The following is a 19,210-nucleotide window of genomic DNA, read 5'->3' as shown; positions in this document are numbered from 1 at the left end:
CATCACTATCCTTGACAAACACAGGGCTCAGAGAGCCTGAAGGGACAACATCGGCATCCGTATCAACAGTTACGCTGGTAGCCCTCTGCGGCATTGCCAAGCACTTTCACACACATGATCTCACTTGAGCTTATCCTCCTAATAGCCCTCAGAAAACCAGGCGTGGCAGGCATTACCGCTCTACTTTGCAAAAGAAAACCTGAGACACAGAGTCTGAGATGGTAAGGCCAGGAAGTCTGATGCCGAGGTCTTGAGGGCTTTCTGCTAAACTACATTCCATAAGCTTAGATAATGTATTCCAGAAGAACCCTTTGCTTCGTCGGATTCATAACATCAAACTTAACAATAAATGGCAAGACTGAATCAAAAACAAGATCGCATATTGTAGCCAATCATCTTTTTCAGAAGTGACGTTCCCTATAACACAGTTTCACTCGACAAAATACAAAACACTGATACCAGTGTTTCTCAAACATAGGGGTCACTTGGGGATGTTGCTACGATGTAGATTCTGATACAGTTCATCTGGAGTGGGACAAGAATCTTCCAACAACAAGCCCATACCGTTGGTCCCTGGAACACACTTTGTGTAGCAAGGCCAAAGCACAAACTAGGTGGGGAGGCTACAAGAGAATCAGGCCTAAGTAACGGCAAAATATGCCCAATTAAAGCGGAATGGATGCAACAAGTAGGGAAATGATACCAGTTAACAGAGAAATAAAGTCCTGTTTTTCTAATTAAGATAGAAAAGTAACAAATTTTTTTTTTTTGCGTTACGCGGGCCTCTCACTGTTGTGGCCTCTCCCGTTGCGGAGCACAGGCTCCGGACGCGCAGGCTCAGCGGCCATGGCTCACGGGCCCAGCTGCTCCGCGGCATGTGGGATCTTCCCGGACCGGGGCACGAACCCGCGTCCCCTGCATCGGCAGGCGGACTCTCAACCACTGCGCCACCAGGGAAGCCCAGTAACAAATTTTAATAGTAGAGGTTCTAGTGGATAACCAAGTTTAATTATGGCTTATTTCAGGACTCCTAAACTGTTGTGTACATAGAAATAACAACCAATCAGATTTTAATCTTTTTAGTGTAATGTATATGGATTGAAGCACCTTGCCCAGTTAACTGGGTGAGACAATCTTTTTCTGTCAAGTGATACTAGATAGTGGAGATACCTGGAGTCTTTTTTTCACACCAGGTATAAAGGCAGTTTGGGAGTACCTGTATTTATCATGCACCAAACCTGTTTTAATAGGAAGTTGGTCCCCTACAATGGCTTGATGCTTATCCTAAAATGATGGTGTCATTTTTTTATCACTGGTACCAAGATGCCCTGTTAATATCTAGTGCTACGGCAAGAGAAAAAACAGCTTCTCTAAATGCACCAGAGAAACAGACAAAGTATATTTGTGGCATCTTCTACAGTGGGACTGTTAAAGCTGGACGGTAGAAGGACATCAGCCAGGTTTTTTTCTCTAGGAATATATTTCCCTTCAAAGGGCTATTAAAATGTTTTTTTATCATCTCACTGTGTCAGACACTTTCCTCACAATACCTCTATGAAGATTTTATTAAACCCATTACAGAGAAAACTGAGGGTCAAAAATATTACAGTGTAACTAATGCAAATCACATGATTGGGAGTCAATCTTAGACCAGCGTGTCTCTGAAAGTAAGGCTTTTCAACCAACCTCAAATGCTTCTAGGGCAATGCCAAGTTCAGCTAGCTTTTATAGGACCACTAGAGGCTACTGATATAAAATTCAGTCTGAAGGTCCACGTGAAAAATATCCTCTGAATTCAATATTTCCCAAGACAGTTTTAAAAGGTACAATTCAGCATTCAATAGTGTCAGAGACATATTTCACTGAATTAAAAGAAGTGCTATCTACCCATGTTATCATATTATCCAAACCTGAAAAGCAAGGCAATGGATTAATCTTTGTTGTCATGTAGTATCTGGACTATTGCAAAATAATTTAATTGTGACCTGTCAGCAAAATCTGTATCTTTAATCAAAGAATCAGGCCCTCTTAAGGAACTAAAAAGTATAGTCTTAAATAAAGAAACATAATCTTCTCCCCTTCTGAGATGAATTACATTTTCTTATTTTTCTTTGAGTTCATGAACTTTCTACAATTAAACTCTCCTTCAATAAGAACACTTTAAGTATCTTCATGCAATCACCTATAAGCATTTTATATGTTGCAAAGAATTCTACAGAAATTAGGTACTACTGCTATCATTCCCCTTAATCATAAATTGCAATAAATTAGAGGCCATTTCCTCAAAGAAACAATGTTATACATTTGAGAATCTATACCACTAAACAAACATTTAATAAGAACCCACTAGGTATTACTATGCTTTGCATCACACTAGGAGAAAGCAAACTGTCGCGTTCTAGGAAATCTGAAAGTAAGGGATCACTATTCTTTTACAATGAAAACTCACTGTTGCCTATTAAATTTATATTATCAAGAAGGTAGTTTCAACTTATGTTAACAAACATCATCTCTGAAAATGAAATATACCTGACATTTTTATATAACCTCTTTTAAATTTGATTATACACAAGATGTATAGGTAAAGGCACCAATAAAGATAAACTATAAATGTTACACGTTTCATTTTTACAAAAACCATTCATAATATTTACAAGCAGCTTAATGATACAGAAGAAGAATTAAAATTGTCAGATACAGTTTTCCCCTTGCCCAGATTTACAGAACTATATTGATAGATAAGAGTTAAAAAATATTCAGAAGATATTAAAGTGTATGTGCCGTAGCAAATCTGAAGACACTGAATTTGGAAAGCAGTCTTATTGCTAGATATGAATTAGGTTGTCAAGGCTGAGATTTATACTTATGGGGTGAATGATAGGAATTTCAGGGCTGTGAAAACATCAGTCTCATTTTTCCCATGTTTTATGTTTAATGTACCTTTGGTAGAAGGTCTATGTGGGAAGAGAAATGTGGGTGTAAAATAAGGTTTATCTTTCACAGTCTGGGATAAATGATAGTCGAGAACATTATCTTTTTAGCATAAACACTTATCTACCTAAATATATATTTCAAGAGCACTATCACTACATTGCCGTTATTAAAGCAGTTTTCAGAGATATCTTTTCCAAGTTCATCCACCAAAATTATCATTCCACAAAATATTCACCACTTCTCCCCACACTTACAAGTGTAATAGCCATAAGCATCGACACCCTTAAAAAAGAGAAAGTACTCTGTTATCTCTGAGTTCCTATTTCAGATGAGTTCCAATTCTATAAAGCTGCAATAATTTCTTTTAACCCTAAGTCTGAAGATTTATGTTCAGTTGCATAACTAAGAATATACAAAATAAAACTAGAGAAGTTTCTATACTCAGAAATGCCGATCTCTGGTCTTTCAAAAAAAATTCTAGAAAGCCCACTAAACAGTTGTTATTTAACTCAAGAATCAGCTGAGACATCCATTTGGACCCTGCTGCAAGTCTTGAAGGGAACACAATAAATATAACAAATAGTCACAAAGTTACAAGTCTATTACAGTGGTTTCAACCCATTCTGCACACTAGAATCACTTCAGTAATATGAAAAAAAATTACAGACACAGGGCCCTGGCCCCAGACGTTATGATTTAATTCATATTGTAATGGGGTGTGGCCATTAGCAGTTTTAAATGCTCCCCAGATGATTCTAATGTGCAGCTAGGGTTCAGAACGATTGATGTATACTTTACTTAAATTAATGCTGATCAATTTATAAGAGCAAGCAACTGCCACTCAAAATATTCAATGTTGGTTCAGAAAATATTGCTTGAAATGCAGAATATTGCTGTATATTTGAAGACATTTGGACCTGGTACTCCATGTTAGACATGTATTATAGTATTTGGATTAGCTTTACTTCTTTTGGGGTTACCCTTGACGTTATAAGTGTGGGAACAAGGGTTCAGGGAAGAGAAATCCGTAATAAGACATTGGTTTGAGAGACAGCAGTGTGGAATTCATGTGGAACAATGTTGTAGAAACACAAAACAACTTGTCACACAGTCTCAAGTACTTATAGATCATTTGGATAGAGTTTAGGGTATAGCCAATTGGGCTAACGAGTTTATTTAACCCTCAAGAAAAAGTATCTCCCCCAACCCCTGGTCAGTCTCCAATATGAAGTCCCAAGCTTCTCTATTAAAAGAGCATGTTCCCTAAAGTTTTGTGCCAAAAAAAGAAAGAAAAAGAAAGAAAGAGAGAGAGAGAGAGAGAGAGAGAGAGAGAGAGAGAGAGAGAGAGAGAGAAGGAAAGAAGGAAGAAAAAAAAGAAAAAGAAAAAAAGAAAAGAGAAAGTACTTCTGATTGCATTTTAAGCATTTTAAACATTTCAATTCTAGAGTCAGACAACCTCCAGACACCAGGCCTCCTATCTAGCCTCACATCCTAGTAAAAAAAGAATTAATCACAAGATCCTTTGGTAATAAACAGGACCCCCAAGATGTGATAGGTTTATCTTCAAGCAATAAGATTCCATCTGAAATTATTCTGCCTCAACTAAAATCACAAAACATTGAGCAATCTATCTGTATCACTATAGCTCTTCCCCAGTAGAAACAGGATCATAGGACTGAGTTTAACTCATGTTGTTGAACAGATCACAAGCATGTCTAAAGACACCATGAATGTTTAATACTTAACACATCTCAAAAACCTCAAAATTTAGCAGCTCAAAGGAAAAAACCATCACCGAGATAAATCAGAAGAAAAAAATTCTACATGCACGCATTGTGAGGCAAAAGAATGTGAAGGGATTTTTAAAAAAACAACTTCCATAAAGACAAAAACTGAAATCAGTCACCATAAAGCACTTGAAAGGTTTTGATTTAGATGGTAACCTGTTGTTTCTTCATATTCCACTTAGAATTATCTAAGCTTTTCCCACTAATGCTAAGTATGTGACGCCAGGCTCCACTCCCTGCTGTTTTGTGAAGTTTGAGAAGTAGCAAATCAAATTTCCCAGAGCAGCTCCCCAAATGGGTTCTTCCCTGCAGAGCCCAGCAAATCAAGTCTCAGGGGTATCCTTCAGTCTACCGAGCAACTTGGGAAACATAACTCAAGGTATTTGTGTGAGACAATGGAAGACATCCTTTTACTTAAAGGATGCTGAGATTTACTTTCAGCTTAGAAAAACATCAAATATTTGAATTGGATCAGGAAAGTAAAGTAACTCTTAGCAAGAGTCTGGGTACACCTTTCATAAATCTTTTTCTATTCCTTACTTAAATTATCATTATAAATGCTTGTGTATTCTGCTGTTTGCTTTCTTGTATACATTAGGTGAACTGAAATTCCATCTACATTGTGCAAGTGGGATTCTTGTTTGCTCACAAAGGTAATTAAATTGTATTTTTCGGTTAAATAGGTGAATGTCCTTATTTCGACAGCATATAATAAAAACTATTGTGAATAGTTTCCTTCGAATCTAATATGCGAGCCTGAAATAAGTGAGCCTGTTGAATAGTGATTACAATAAAAGAATAGAAATTAAGAGAGAGAGAACAAAGGGCCACCCTCTTCCCCAAGTCTTGCTTTTTTCATTTATTTAGTTGCTTTGTTTTATATTTTTTCCACAAGGCTGAGAAGTTAAGCAGTTCCTTTGTCTTGATCCCAAACACCGTTTTATTTCCCGTGTTAGGATGTGATCAGGAACTGTAATTTTTGAAAAATCGGAAATGTTCATACAGTCAGTGTGTCAAGGCTGTCCATCACCCATACTGAACTATAAGAGCGTTATAAGAGTTGAACTGTTGAGGGTGCTCTGATCTAATCCCAGAAATGAAAGTAGTTAGAATGAAAGGCAAAGAATTGGTACACAGCAGACACTGAAAAGCAGATTTCCCCAGTTGCCAAAAAAGCATTGAGTGGTTCAATACAAACTAAAAAGACAACTGGGATTACAGTAAAATGTTGAATGAAGCCATTTTATAATATATATCATTTCCCAGACTGAGGCAAGGTTAACATGTATTTACTAAACTGCTTTGTAGGTCATTCATTTCAGACACTTAAGCATTACATATGTTTTCATAATCAATGCAAAGAGTTCATGCTCACAATTCTAAAATTCACGTCTAAGATGTAAGCTATATGAAGCATGGAAGATACATAAAAAATACTCTGCCTTATCTTTGTATACTAAAACAAAAACTGACAAGTGAAGTATAATCATCCAATAAAATGCTCCAATATTTAAGATTTGGCAAAGAAAGCATCCTGATAGTTTATTAAGAGATATAATTTTTAAAAAATAATGCTAAGACTATTTAACATTTTAAAAAGTAGAAATATGTCAGCAGACATTAAAACCATGGGAAGTAGTAAAGCCACTACCAGTGGAACACTCTAGAGTTTATTTACATAGTTTAGTGACTTCCCAGCCATCAAAGGGAATTGGAGTTTTCTGAAATTATAAATTATCATCTAAAATAACCCTTTTGTGGATAAAAAGGACATATTCATTCTTTTCCTTTCAACAGGAATACCTGTTAAAGAAAATTTTAGCAAATTGTAAAGTATGCTCTCTATTTCTTGCATTATCCCTGAAGAAAGTCATTTATGGTCAGTCAATGATTTGCATGAAATACCTCAGTTTTTGCCAAATTTTTATCCACTTGGTTTTAAAAAATTTTACATTTTACTACAAAACATACAAATATTTCCCAAGTTAAACTAGTTTGAAATTTTCTACTAGTCACATATAAATTATCCATTCTAATTTTAAGCAAAAGTAAATATGGCAAATACATTCTGATTTCTACTTTATGTAGTAAATCCAATGATAATGTAGTTATCATTGCCACCATTAAAATGAATACAATGCACAAAACGTTTAATCACCTCAAAAACAACTTGAGGGTGTATAGCGAGATGTGTATTTAAAATGAACATTGATAAAAATTAAACTTGCTGTGGAAGTTTGGCTCGCAAGTGTATATCTTCACGCAACTTCTTTTTTTTATAAATTGGAAGATGTTAATATTTTACTATTTTCTTACAATATTTAATTCACAAAAGTGGTTAAAGTGATTCCTACAATTCTACATCTATTTTTCTACCAACTGGCAATGACAGAAGCACGTATTTTCCAACTTCTGATCTAGATAGTGGTTAAAGAATCTCAACTCATGAAACAGCTGAACAACTTGAAATCTAAAGTTTCTTCCCAACTTCATAAAAAAAGCACATTTGAATAAACCTTAAGAAACAACTTACCTTACCTTACTGTGCTAGACTATCCTTCAAAAAAAACTTCGTAAGATTTTAATGCATTCAGATGTCGTTCAAAGCTTACACTGAAAAAAACTGTGAGCTGGAATTTTAAATTCAATCCAAGAAGCGCACAGCAAAGTTCCGTTTTTAAATAAATTCTCCCCAAATAACACATTCACAGGAGCATGAGTAAATGTATTACCTTTATGTTAAAAGAAGAAACGTCCCTGGTTCAGTTTGGTCTGCAAATGATTGCAGTAGCCACAGCCGAAACTGGCCGCAGGAACAGAGCATACAGAGAGCAACGAGGGAGTCTCAGGAGTAGCTCCTCAGAGCGGTGGGACAGACGGAATGCCAAGCACATGCAGATTGCTTTGAATTAAGCATGTTCGTTCGGGGCTGGAACTTTCCGTGTTTGCTCTCCTATAGGACAGGAGAGTTTTTCTCCTACTTAACCCCTGGGGGCAAGGTCTCAATAATGGTAACAGCTGGCATACAGAGGGGCTTGATCTGAGCACAAGGTCAGCAAGCCAGGATATGAAGGTGACATATAATTTCTAGCCTTTTCCTGCTTCTACAGGGAAATTGCACGAAGGACTGTTTTTAGTTATAACTTCCTTTGATCTTTTGGATTTAAAGTTACTTAGTAGATTAAAGCCATGCTAGCTGATATTATTTGCTTGCTTAGGCTAACTTAAGTGTTACAGATTCAGTTTTCTGACACATAGGGCTACTGCATTTAAACTAACACAAATAAACACCAATCCGTGTTTATTTCCAAGTTCCGGGGATTCTTGTGTTCTTTCACAAATGGCTGTTGAGACTCTGCTGTTAAGGCAGAAAGTTCATAATTTTTAAAAGAGGCAGAGTCTTCTCTATTAAAAAGGCAAGTATTATTTAAAGCAGTTGTAAGTGCTTTTCTTCAATTTTCCTAAACAAAAACAGTTTGTTACATGAATTTGACACTGCTTTTTTATAAATCTGTGGTCCTACTGATGCCAGTATTTAAAATTTCACAGCCACAACAACATAAAAACCTTACAAAAAACTGCAAACAAATGCTTTAAATTTACACATGACATCCATTGGCAAATAAGTGATAATTTACTGCATCCAGGAAATCTAACTTTTCATGACTTCTTTAATAAAAACGTATAAACAACTCTTTTAACAGGCTGTACTGATAGCAATTTCAAAATTAAAGAAGATAACGTGAGTAATCAAAGAAAAAATAGGTAAAATTGGGCTTCATCAAAATAAAAAACTTTTGTACATCAAAAAACATTATCAAGAAAGTGAAAAGAAAACCTACAGAATGGGAGAAAATATTTGCAAACCACATAACTAAAAGGCTAGTAACCATAAAATATAAAAAACGTACAAATCAGCAATAAAAACACAAATACTCCAATTTAAAAATAGGCAAAGTTTTGGAATAGAGGTTTTTCTAAAGAAAATATCCGAATGGCTAATATGCACATAAAAAAGATGTTCAACATCACTAGTTGTTAAGGAGTGCAAATTAAAACCACAATGAAAGACTACTTGACATCCACTAGGATAGCTATAATCAAAAGAAGAAAGAGGAAGGAAGGGAGGGAGGGAGGGAACAAACGTTGGCAAGGATATGGAAGAACTGGAACATCATACACTGCTGGTGGGAACATAAAATGGTATAGCCACTGGGGAAAATGGTCAGAAAATTAAACATAGAGTTAACACATGACACAGCAATTTCACTCCGGGTACACTTGAATCCCATTCTTTGTGGATCCCGCATTTGCATATTTGCCTACAATTTGTGATCCCCAAATAATCCTCAAGGTGTTTCTCAGTCCTTCAGACATGTACATACACAGAGTAGGGGAAAATCTGAGTCTTCCAACAAACATGTTCCCAGGTGAGGCTGAACAAGGTGACACACTGCCTTCTTGTTTCAGTTCTCACACTGAAAACAAGTGTTCCTTTTGCAGTCTATTTTGGTGCCATGTTTTTCACATTTTTGTGCTTTTGTTGGCAATTTCACTGTTTAAAATGGCCCTAAAGTGTCATATGCAGTGCTGTCTAGTGTTGCTAAGCTCAAGAAGGCTGTGATGTTCCTTACAGAGAAAGTACATGTGTTAGATAAGTTTACTTAGGCATGAGTTAATGGTGCTGTTGGATGTGAGTTCGATGTTAATGAATCAACAACATATATTAGATAAGGTATCTTTAAACAGAAACACACACAAAGCAAGGTCACGTACTGACTGTGTGTCAAAAATGTGACCAGAGTCTCAAAGGAACCTAACCCTGTATTTCCCTGCAGAGCAATGACTCAGTATTCACTAATTCTGTGTTTGCAGAGACTTTAAAGAATGTAACTACTGCAAATGAGGGGAATCGACTGAATATATACCCAAGAGAATTGAAAACATATGTTCATAAAAAACTTGTAATGAATGTTCATAGCAGCATTATTCACAACCAAGGAATCAACTCAAATGTCCATCAAATGACGCATGGATGAGCAAAATGTGGTACACGCATACAATGGAATATCATCCAGCCATAAGAAGGAATAAAGCACTGATACGTGTTAACAACATGGATGGACCTTGAAAACACTATGCTAAGCGAAAGCCAGACACAAAAGGTCACATACTGTATGATTCCATTTACATGAAATATCCAGAATACTCAAATCCATAGAGATAGAAAGCAGATTAGTGGATGCCAGGGGTTGGGGTATGGAGACAGAGGACAGGGAGTGACTGCTAAAAGATCTGGAGTTTCCTTTGGGGTGATAAAAATGTTGTAGAATTAGATAGTGATCATGGTTGCATAGCTTTGTGAATACAGTAAAACCCACTGAACTGTACACTTTAAAATGGTGAATTTTATGGTATGTGGATTCTGTCTTGATAGGAAAATAAGGAAGGTATAACATTCTAGCCATTAGCCCAATGGTTCTCAAATGTGAGTGCGCATCAGAATCTCCTAGAAGGTTTGGGAGGAGGCAGATTGCTGTGTCTCAGCCCCAAAGATTCTGATTCTGAGGTCTGGGATGGGGCTGGAGAATTTGCTTTTCTTCATGTCCCCAGGTGGTGCTGACTCGGCTGGTCTGAAACCCACATGTTGAGAACCAGTGTGTTAAACACAGTGTATGAACTTCTAGAGGGTAGGAAAGGTAACTTTCATCTCTGTATCTTCTAAATTTACCTAGAAAAGAGCCAGTCTTGGGGATGAAAAAGACAGGGAGGGAGGGAGGGAGGGAAAAGGAGAAGTATTTACTCAAGTAAATATATTGAAAGAGTCAGTCCCTGAAATCTTAGGGTATGCTGGTTTCATGCCATACGTATGCCAAATGCTGTAGTACCTAAAAATCCCCCAAAAGGAATTACAGAATTTAAATGAAAATGAAGGCATTTTTAACATTCTTTGATCATCTGAATAGTACTCTGGTTTAGTTTATTAAAACAGCTAATCCCATTTCATTGTGCGTGTTACTGCAAGAGAAGTAAACAAAGGTTCTAGAGTTGTGGATCCCATAAATTACTTTAAGAAACCTCTTAAATTAGTTAAGATGTCACGGAAACCGAAGACCTGAACTCAACTCATAAACGTGTAAATTCTTATTTCCATTTTTAGCAAAGGTACTGATTTGTACATTTAATCACTTTATTTAAAAATGGGTCTGGGTTAAAATACAATTACAATGCAATTTAAAGTACACTTCTGGTATTGTGACATGGAATCCATTATTATTTTGTAGATAATAATCAGGATTATTTCCAAGCTCTTTGTATGTTTCTCAACATATTAGAGTGAAAAAGAAAATGCTAATAACCTTACAAAGTTCTAAGCTTCTCTGAAAACAGTATCCCTTTTTTTCTTGGATCACATTACTTAGGTATCTTTCTTCATTACTAGGAACATGGAAAGGTTACAGGAGAGGGACAGAGAGACAAGAGCTGGCCAGAGAGGCACAACAGTTATACTTTTTAAAAAGTGAAAAAAATCACCTGCTGGTTCATTAAACTCTTTCACATCTGAACTCAATCCAAAATGTGATTCTAGATGTTGTTATATTTATTGACATTTAGAAGTCCCATCTATTAATCTTTGTGTGTGTGTGTGTGTGTGTTAAATGTCAAAACAGTTACGAATGAATAAACCGCAGTCTAAGGTAGATGGTAGAGTTCTGCTTCAGCAAGATTTTTACTTCGGTAGGGTCAAGTCAATAGCTTTGTCATTGGAAAGTACAAGTTCAGAAAAGTAATGACAGGAAAGTTCTTCAGATAATATTCTACATTGTGTTTTAGTGTTTCTAGAGTACAGATTGTTAGGTACACGCTAAAGACTTCAGCCCAGAACATTATTATATTGCTCAAGTCAGAGCCAGAACTGTGAAATCAGTGGAGTCCTAAAGTGCAGTCTCAGGTCTGCTACTCACTAGCTCTGTAACCTTGAACTAGTCACTTAATCCAGAGGTTAGGGCCTCCTATTTACAAAGTCCATACATTAGATGAAATAATCTCACAGGTCCCTCTCGACTCTGATTTCAGTTTTTATGAATTTGGATACCACTCAAATGGATAAAAACGAATCCCAGTTTTACTATTCAAATTTGGATTAAGGAAAAAACTATACAGTCAATGTTGAGTCAGTGAGTTTGGAGCAAAGACCATAATGCAAGCAAATTGGAGCAGAAACAAAATAACTGTTATGCTAAAATTCCTTTCCATCAAGGTGGAAATATGTGCGTCAGTCTTACATATCCCTCTCACCTGAATTTACATTTTAAAATCTTATCACTTCTTTTAAAATCTCATTTCCTGTTGAAAACTCTACCTCCAAAAGCTACCATTCTTACCAATGAAAATGTTATCACCTTGCTTATCTTCCACAGTTTGACATCTAAAGAATCTGCTCTTCTCCCTCACAGTCACCTCCAGCCCTGGAGTCCTTATCCGTGTCCTCTTCTAGTTTTCCTTGCTTTGTACTTTCTTCATACAGATCTGATAGTCAGCATTTATTTACTTTACAAGCCTTTTACTGTGCGAGCCTTTCAAAGGTCTCCCCTACACTTGCTCTCCCACTTTCTTTTTCCTCTAAGGTTGCGAATGTTACTGAAAAAAAGTCACCAGAGAGGGAAGCAGAGACATAAACCAAATGCAGACTCTCACCTCTGGAGGGTTCTCCGAGCTACTGAGATTCTTCTCATCTATCACAGATTCTTCACTGAAATCCCCACAGGGGCTGCTGGAAATCTTTCCCATGCTCCCCACCTTAACCCTCTCTGTGAAAAATGCTATCTATTTTATGAAAAGGAATGAAACTTTTTGACCACGAGTGCCTGCAAATATTACCATCTCTACCCCAAACTTTTTCTGGAACTCATCCCTTATCTCTCAAAATGTCCATGCCTCTTACCTAAATTAACTACTTACACACTAGGTCTGTGCTACCCAATAAGGTAGCCACTAGCCACATGCAACTACTTATAGTTAAAGTAATTAAAATTAAATGCAGTTAAAATTTGTGCACTCAGGTTGCACTAGCCACATTTCAAGTGCTCAACAGCTACATGTGGCTCGTGGCTACTGCACTGGACAGAGCAAAGAAAAAACTTTGCCCATCACTGCAAAGCTTCATTGGCTAGCGCTCCCCTAGATCTACAGGCTCCAGATCACTGCCATGTTTCTTTAGCCTGTCTCACTTGCCCTCCCCAAGTCCATCTACAACTCTTCCTCTTTGCCAGCTCCTTCATTATTTCCTTAGAAAAAATGTTTCCTTTGCCCCCAGCCTAAACAAGTAATCCTTCTCTTGGCCTGCTAGCGTTCAGGTCTATTTTTTCCTTTCCTTTCACTGCCAGGCAATACTCAAGCCTCACCTCCTCTCATTCCTTAACTTCTAACAATCTTACTCACCATCTAATACAACTGTTCCTTCAAAAACAAAACTCAGTGGTCCTTTCTCAATACGCATTTTCTTTTTTTTAAAAAAAAAATATTTATTTATTATTTATTTATTTTGGCTGCACCAGGTTTTAGTCGCAGCACACGGGATCTTCATTGTGGCATGCAAGATCTTTAGTTTCGGCATGCGGACTTCTTGGTCGTGGCACACAGGATCTTCGTTGTGGCATGTGGGATCTTTTAGTTGCAGCATGCGGGCTTCTTAGTTGTGGCATGCGGGATCTAGTTCCCTTGCCAGGGGATCTGGGCCCTTGCACTGGGAGCACAGAGTCTTACCCACTGGACCACCAGGGAAGTCCCAATATTCATTTTCTTTACATTTCTTCATTTCCCAACCCCACTGGCAATCTCTTTTCTCCTTGCTCAGTTTCCATTATTCTAACACTCTCTACCTCTTTAACCTCTATCCCATTTTCTTGGCAGATCCTCTGAATTCTTATTCTAAATCTTAGGCAATGTCCAAGGCTCTGTCCTCTGTCCTTTCTGCTCTATACTTGCTGCCTATATCATCACATTGAACCTTTTTTCAAAGTTCCACTTTTGCCACTTTTGCTTTCTAAGGACATTTCAATATATGTGTCCTGCCAGCAGCTCAAATTCAATAAAGTACAATACAAATTATCTTATCACGTTCAAACAACTTATTGATTTTCCTATTTCTATCTACACAGTCACTTAAGCCCCCAAATTTTAACTTAAAATATTCATTTATTGAACACCTGATCTGCACCTTTGACCTTTACACCACCATGTACCCTTATTTATTTATTTTCAAGACCTAGCCATTGTCACATAAACCCTCTCTTCCTTTCCATTCCCTATCCCACTTTCTAGGTACTATTCCCTGGAATTACTGCAACAGCCTACTAGATGTGACCTAATCTACGGTCCCCTAAAATTCCAATCTAAGCAACACAGAGCTTCCAGATTCATCATAACAGATAGACCTAACCAACCTGCTCTTCAGTCCAGACAACACTAATGGCTCCTCCATGCCACTAAGTAAAGTTTAAACATCTTACTGAGCTGGCATGCAAGACCCTCCAGTATCTGGGCCCTTTCCCTTCCTACTCAGTCCCCTTGCCAAACAGAACTTGCTTTACTCCAAACAAGCTTGCACACAACCCCTCAGTGCTTATGCTGTTCCTTCCACTTGCAATGGTCTTTGTTCACATTTCCAGCTGCCATCATCCCATCCGTTCTTTACAACACATGACAAACAACATATCTTCCATGAAGCCTTCTCTGATTGCCTAAGCCAGGAATTCTTTCATCCTCTCCTAAGTTATTGACCCTGAGAGCTCTCTTATGGCACTTAGCATGTGTGAATTTTTTTTATCATGGCCATTTGTATACCTCTCTTACCCTCTTAATCTACACCTAACAGCACAAGCTCTTTTATTATCATTTTCATATTCCTTAGGAAGATCTAGTACCTGGTAGGTACTTGACAAATACTTATTAAAAAATGATTTTTTACAATGTGTTACTATTACCTATACCCTTTATTAAACAGAATAAATGTAGTTTTGGAATGTAGTCTGCAAAATAAAATTCAAGACACAAAATCCTATTTTCCTGCTGATTTAAATGGGCCCTAAGGACCATTTCCACTATGGCTGTGGGAAAGAAACAACAGCCAAGATTCAATATATTTTAAGTATGACTGCAATATGTTGCACTTTTCTCTGCTTTTATTTTTTAAAATTTATTATTTATTTATTTGTTTATTTTTGGCTGTGTCGGGTCTTAGCTGCGGCACACAGGATCTTCGTTGCAGGCTCTCTAGTTGTGGTGCATGGGCTTTCTCTCTCTAGTTGTGGCGCGCCAGCTCCAGGGCGTGTGGGCTCTGTATTTCATGGCATGCAGGCTCCAGTTGAGGCACGCGAGCTCAGTAGCTGTGGCACGTGGGCTTAGTTGCCCCACGGCATGTGGGATCTTAGCTCAATGACCACGGATGGAACCCACATCCCCTACACTGGAAGGTGGATTCTTTACCACTGGACCGCCAGGGAAGTCCCTTTTCTCTGCTTTTAAATTCTGAATATTAAATTGCTGCAGAACACTAAGAGATGTCAGTAATTGGCTTTTCACCCTTTTCTCCAAACCAGTAGATGTCATTCCAGAAACTAATATGCAAGCGTATTCCTGGGCAGTTTTTTAAAATTTCTTTTTGTTTTGTTTCTAAGGTAGGATTTTCCTTGGCATGAGCAAAAATATTTTTAAGCAACGAAATTAAGTGAGTTTTTCCCCCGCAGTGAGCCATTCAATTTATGGACAATAGACTTTCTGTTTACTTGCCAATTGATCTTATTGTAGCAAATACGATTTCTGTGATAAAAGGCCTTGTAAACAAGTGAATCTGGGAAATCTTAATTTTTATTCATTACATCCTTTGCTTGGTTTCATTAAAAACTAGGTAACCGTATGCATTTTTTCAATAATCCAGAAAGCATTTTGGTCATCCAGAATGAAATGCACTTATCACTACCAAAATTTTTAATGAAGATCAGAAGCTGGGATATATATTTTAAGCAAAGAGCACAGAGGTTAGTAACTTTCAGAGAAAAAGTAGTCTTTTTTCTGTGAAGGAAAAAAATCTTACTAGGCAATACAAAACAACAGGCAAAAATTTCAGCTCTCCTGACCTAACAAAAAAATTGCTACTACAAAGAACTTTTTACATGTGAAAAATAACTAAAGCAAGTGAGTTTATTACAGGTTTCACGTTGGTATTCTGGTGAACATCTTGTCTTGACATGAGCACGCCGCACGAGAGCCTTTCTCCCACACAAAGCATGAAGAATGCTGTATATTTTAGAGGAGGAGAGGAGGCTCAGATTAGATAGTTTTATATCAAAAACAAGCTGGATCATTTCAGCCATAACAAAATAACTAGACTATAGATCATCTAAGAATATAATCTCGTGACACACGATGATTTAAAAGCAAAGCACAGTGCAGCCATGGGCTCTGGAGAGGTTCCAAAATATTTTTGGTTTGCAGTATAGGATTTCAAAGTAAGATATTTTACTTTTACAATAGATGCTCCTAGCATGAAATATACTCCTAGAATGAAGACTAGTGTGTCTTAACTCTAATCTAATTAGAACATTATTTTAATGGTTTCAGCTGCATTGTTACCAAACTTTAAAGGACTCTAAATGAATGTGGTATTACAGCATATGTTAAGAAGGATTATGACCAATAAATTGACATTTTCTGTAAGTCAGACTTCTAATATTTATGGAGAAAGTTACACTTGCTTTACTTATGTCATGAAATAAAAATACATGCAAGTTAATTTTCCAAAAGTCAGGCTTCATAGGAAAATATATGTGTCACTTGCATACAAACACCTGTCATCACTGCTAAAGGCTTAGATTAAGTAACACTATGACACATCACATTCTCTGATATAAAATGAAGTTGTATGGATGAAAGTAAATGAAAATTCTAATCCTATTTTATTTATTTATACTTTTTATAACATGCGGTAATATTATGTTTGGCAAGGAAAGAACCTTAAATTACCCGAACTCTAAGACTAAGGACGTTTATTAGGGTTAGATAGTTCATAAAAGTGGTGGGAGTTATTTTATATGTTGAAAACACACTCATTAGTTATTCAGAAGTTCAAGCAGTTCAAAATTATGAAACTCATGCTATGTCTGGCTACATATTTCATATTTCATATGTTTATATGAAATAAAATTCTGTGAGATGGCTGTAAAAAGATAAGAAATAATGCAGTAACAAACGGGAAAGGAGTAAGGATATTTATTTCTAGCAGAATATAAGAATATGAGATATATACTAGAAGACTAAAGTATCCCAACATGGCAGTGCTGTCAGACTCAAAATATAGGCCTGGCTGAAAGAATACATTTATAAATGGGATGCATTAGAAACTAGGATTAGTTACTATGGACAGTAAAGGTTATTTTTTTTTTCCACATTATCTTTTATTTTTGATGTCTAGTGTTAGTAACATGTATAACATCTACAGTGTTTTGTATCATATAAGAAAATATTGATGTAAGTACTGACAGATAATTCATCCTGCAAGCAGACAATGCAAACTCCCAGTATCAATAAATACAGTACCGTACTTAAAATGTATTTTCTCTTCCTTATGATTTTTCTTAATAACATTTTCTTTTCTCTAGCTTACTTTATTGTAAGAATATGTATATAGAACAAACAACATACAAAATAAGTGTTAATTGACTTTTTATGTTATCAGTAAGGCTTCCGGTAAACAGTTAAGTTTGGAGGAAGTCAAAAGTCAGACATGGGGCTTCCCTGGTGGCGCATTGGTTGAGAGTCCTCCTGCCGATGCAGGGGACACGGGTTCGTGCCCCAGTCCGGGAAGATCCCACATGCCGCGGAGCGGCTGGGCCCGTGAGCCACGGCCACTGGGCATGCGCGTCTGGAGCCTGTGCTCCGCAATGGGAGAGGCCACAATGGTCAGAGGCCCTCGTACCGCAAAAAAAAAAAAAAAAAAAAAAAAGTCAGACATGGATTCTCAACTGCACAGGGAGTTGGGGCTCCTAAACCCCAGGTTGTTCAAGGGTCAACTGCAATTCTCTTCATACATTATTGGATTTAATTTGCTAATAATTTGTTGAGTATTTTTTTCAACTATGTTAACGAGAGATATTGGTCTGTAGTTTTCTTTTTGTAATTCTTTGTCCGGTTTTGGTATTAGAATACTGCTTGCCTCAGAATGGGTTAGGAAATATTCCCTCTGTTTCTATCCTAGTAAAAGGTTATCTTAACATATTTAACATATTAACTTAATAGCATGACAAATGCCACTTCTAAAACACTGAAACAAAAATCATCACAACGACTGGTGGTCCTCAGGAACAAGGCATCTTTGGCACATTCATTGCAAACCCCCAATGCTGAACGTCTAAGCAAGCTCTGGGCGGTCATTACCATACCTGAATGGTAGACCTTTCTGAGCTGCCAGCCAGAATGGACCTCCTGGGTATGTACTGGTAAAGCTCCAGCTCCAGCGTTGGGAAGTGTGGCTACAACAGGGAAGACGTCCGACGCCCATACCAAGCCACCATGTGTGTGCTGTGACATGTACTACTACAGCTGCCCCCAACCTTTCTGGCGCCAGGCACTGGTTTCGTGGAAGACAATTTTTCCACAGACACAGCGTTGGGGGGCATGGTTTTGGGGTGATTCAAATGCATTACATTTATTGTGCACTTTATTTCTATTATTATTTTGAAATATATGATGTAATATATTGTATTATATGATGAAATAATTATACAACTCACCATAATGCAGAATCAGTGGGAGCCCTGAGCTTGTTTTCCTACAACTAGATGGTCCCATCCGGGGGTGATGGGAGACAGTGATACTCAAAATGTGTTGCTTATGTTCAGTCTACTCTGTAATCTTGTTTTGGTTGCTGTCACTGCAGAAATCCCTGCTTCACAAAGATAGGGTGTTGGAAATGGAAGCAGGCTTTCCAGTGCTTTCGTGTCAATCTCAGGATATTCCGCCTTGACTTTAATCCAGAACGTATGGAGATTTGAAGTTGTCTCAAACATAATTTTTAAGGCCACCGTCATCTGCGATCACAAGCAGTTGATCCTCTTCTAGCACGGACAGAGTCGATTCACCTGCCTTATTCACAAATGGGTCGCAGATCCATTCCTTCCCAGTTCGGGGGTCTTTTGTGGTTGGGAAGTAATGCTCAAACTCTTCTGAAAGCTGAGATAGGTGACCATGCACCAGCTGGGAGAAAGAAGGCCCTGGCTCAGTCTCTTTCAAAATCTCTGCTAATGATTGAAACATGTCAAAAATCCCAGTGATGGGGGCTTCCCTGCTGGCACAGTGGTTGAGAGTCCACCTGCCAATGCAGGGGACACGGGTTCGTGCCCCGGTCCGGGAGGATCCCGCGTGCCGCGGAGCGGCTGGGCCCGTGAGCCATGGCCGCTGAGCCTGCGCGTCCGGAGCCTGTGCTCCGCAAC

The 19,210-nt window shown here is 37.7% G+C and overlaps 1 protein-coding gene across 6 annotated transcripts in view; it reads right to left on the bottom strand.

Moving 5' to 3' along the window:
• DISP1 (dispatched RND transporter family member 1) overlaps nucleotides 1-19,210 on the bottom strand; it is a 209,674-nt gene that overhangs the window by 60,531 nt on the left and 129,933 nt on the right. The window contains exon 1 of one of the 6 annotated variants that reach the window (XM_059069315.2): nucleotides 7,454-7,698. The exons of 4 other annotated variants lie outside the window; for them this stretch is intronic. The gene's annotated coding sequence lies outside the window, so the exon portion shown is untranslated. Of the gene's footprint in view, nucleotides 1-7,453; nucleotides 7,699-19,210 lie in introns of those variants that run through there. One more of the 6 variants, XM_067028137.1, reaches the window with a different exon arrangement.

Source organism: Kogia breviceps, chromosome 1, assembly GCF_026419965.1.
Source record: "Kogia breviceps isolate mKogBre1 chromosome 1, mKogBre1 haplotype 1, whole genome shotgun sequence".
NCBI classification, from domain to species: domain Eukaryota; kingdom Metazoa; phylum Chordata; class Mammalia; order Artiodactyla; family Physeteridae; genus Kogia; species Kogia breviceps.
Note: the sequence above shows the minus strand (reverse complement) of the source record. Positions and strands in the feature narration are given on the sequence as shown.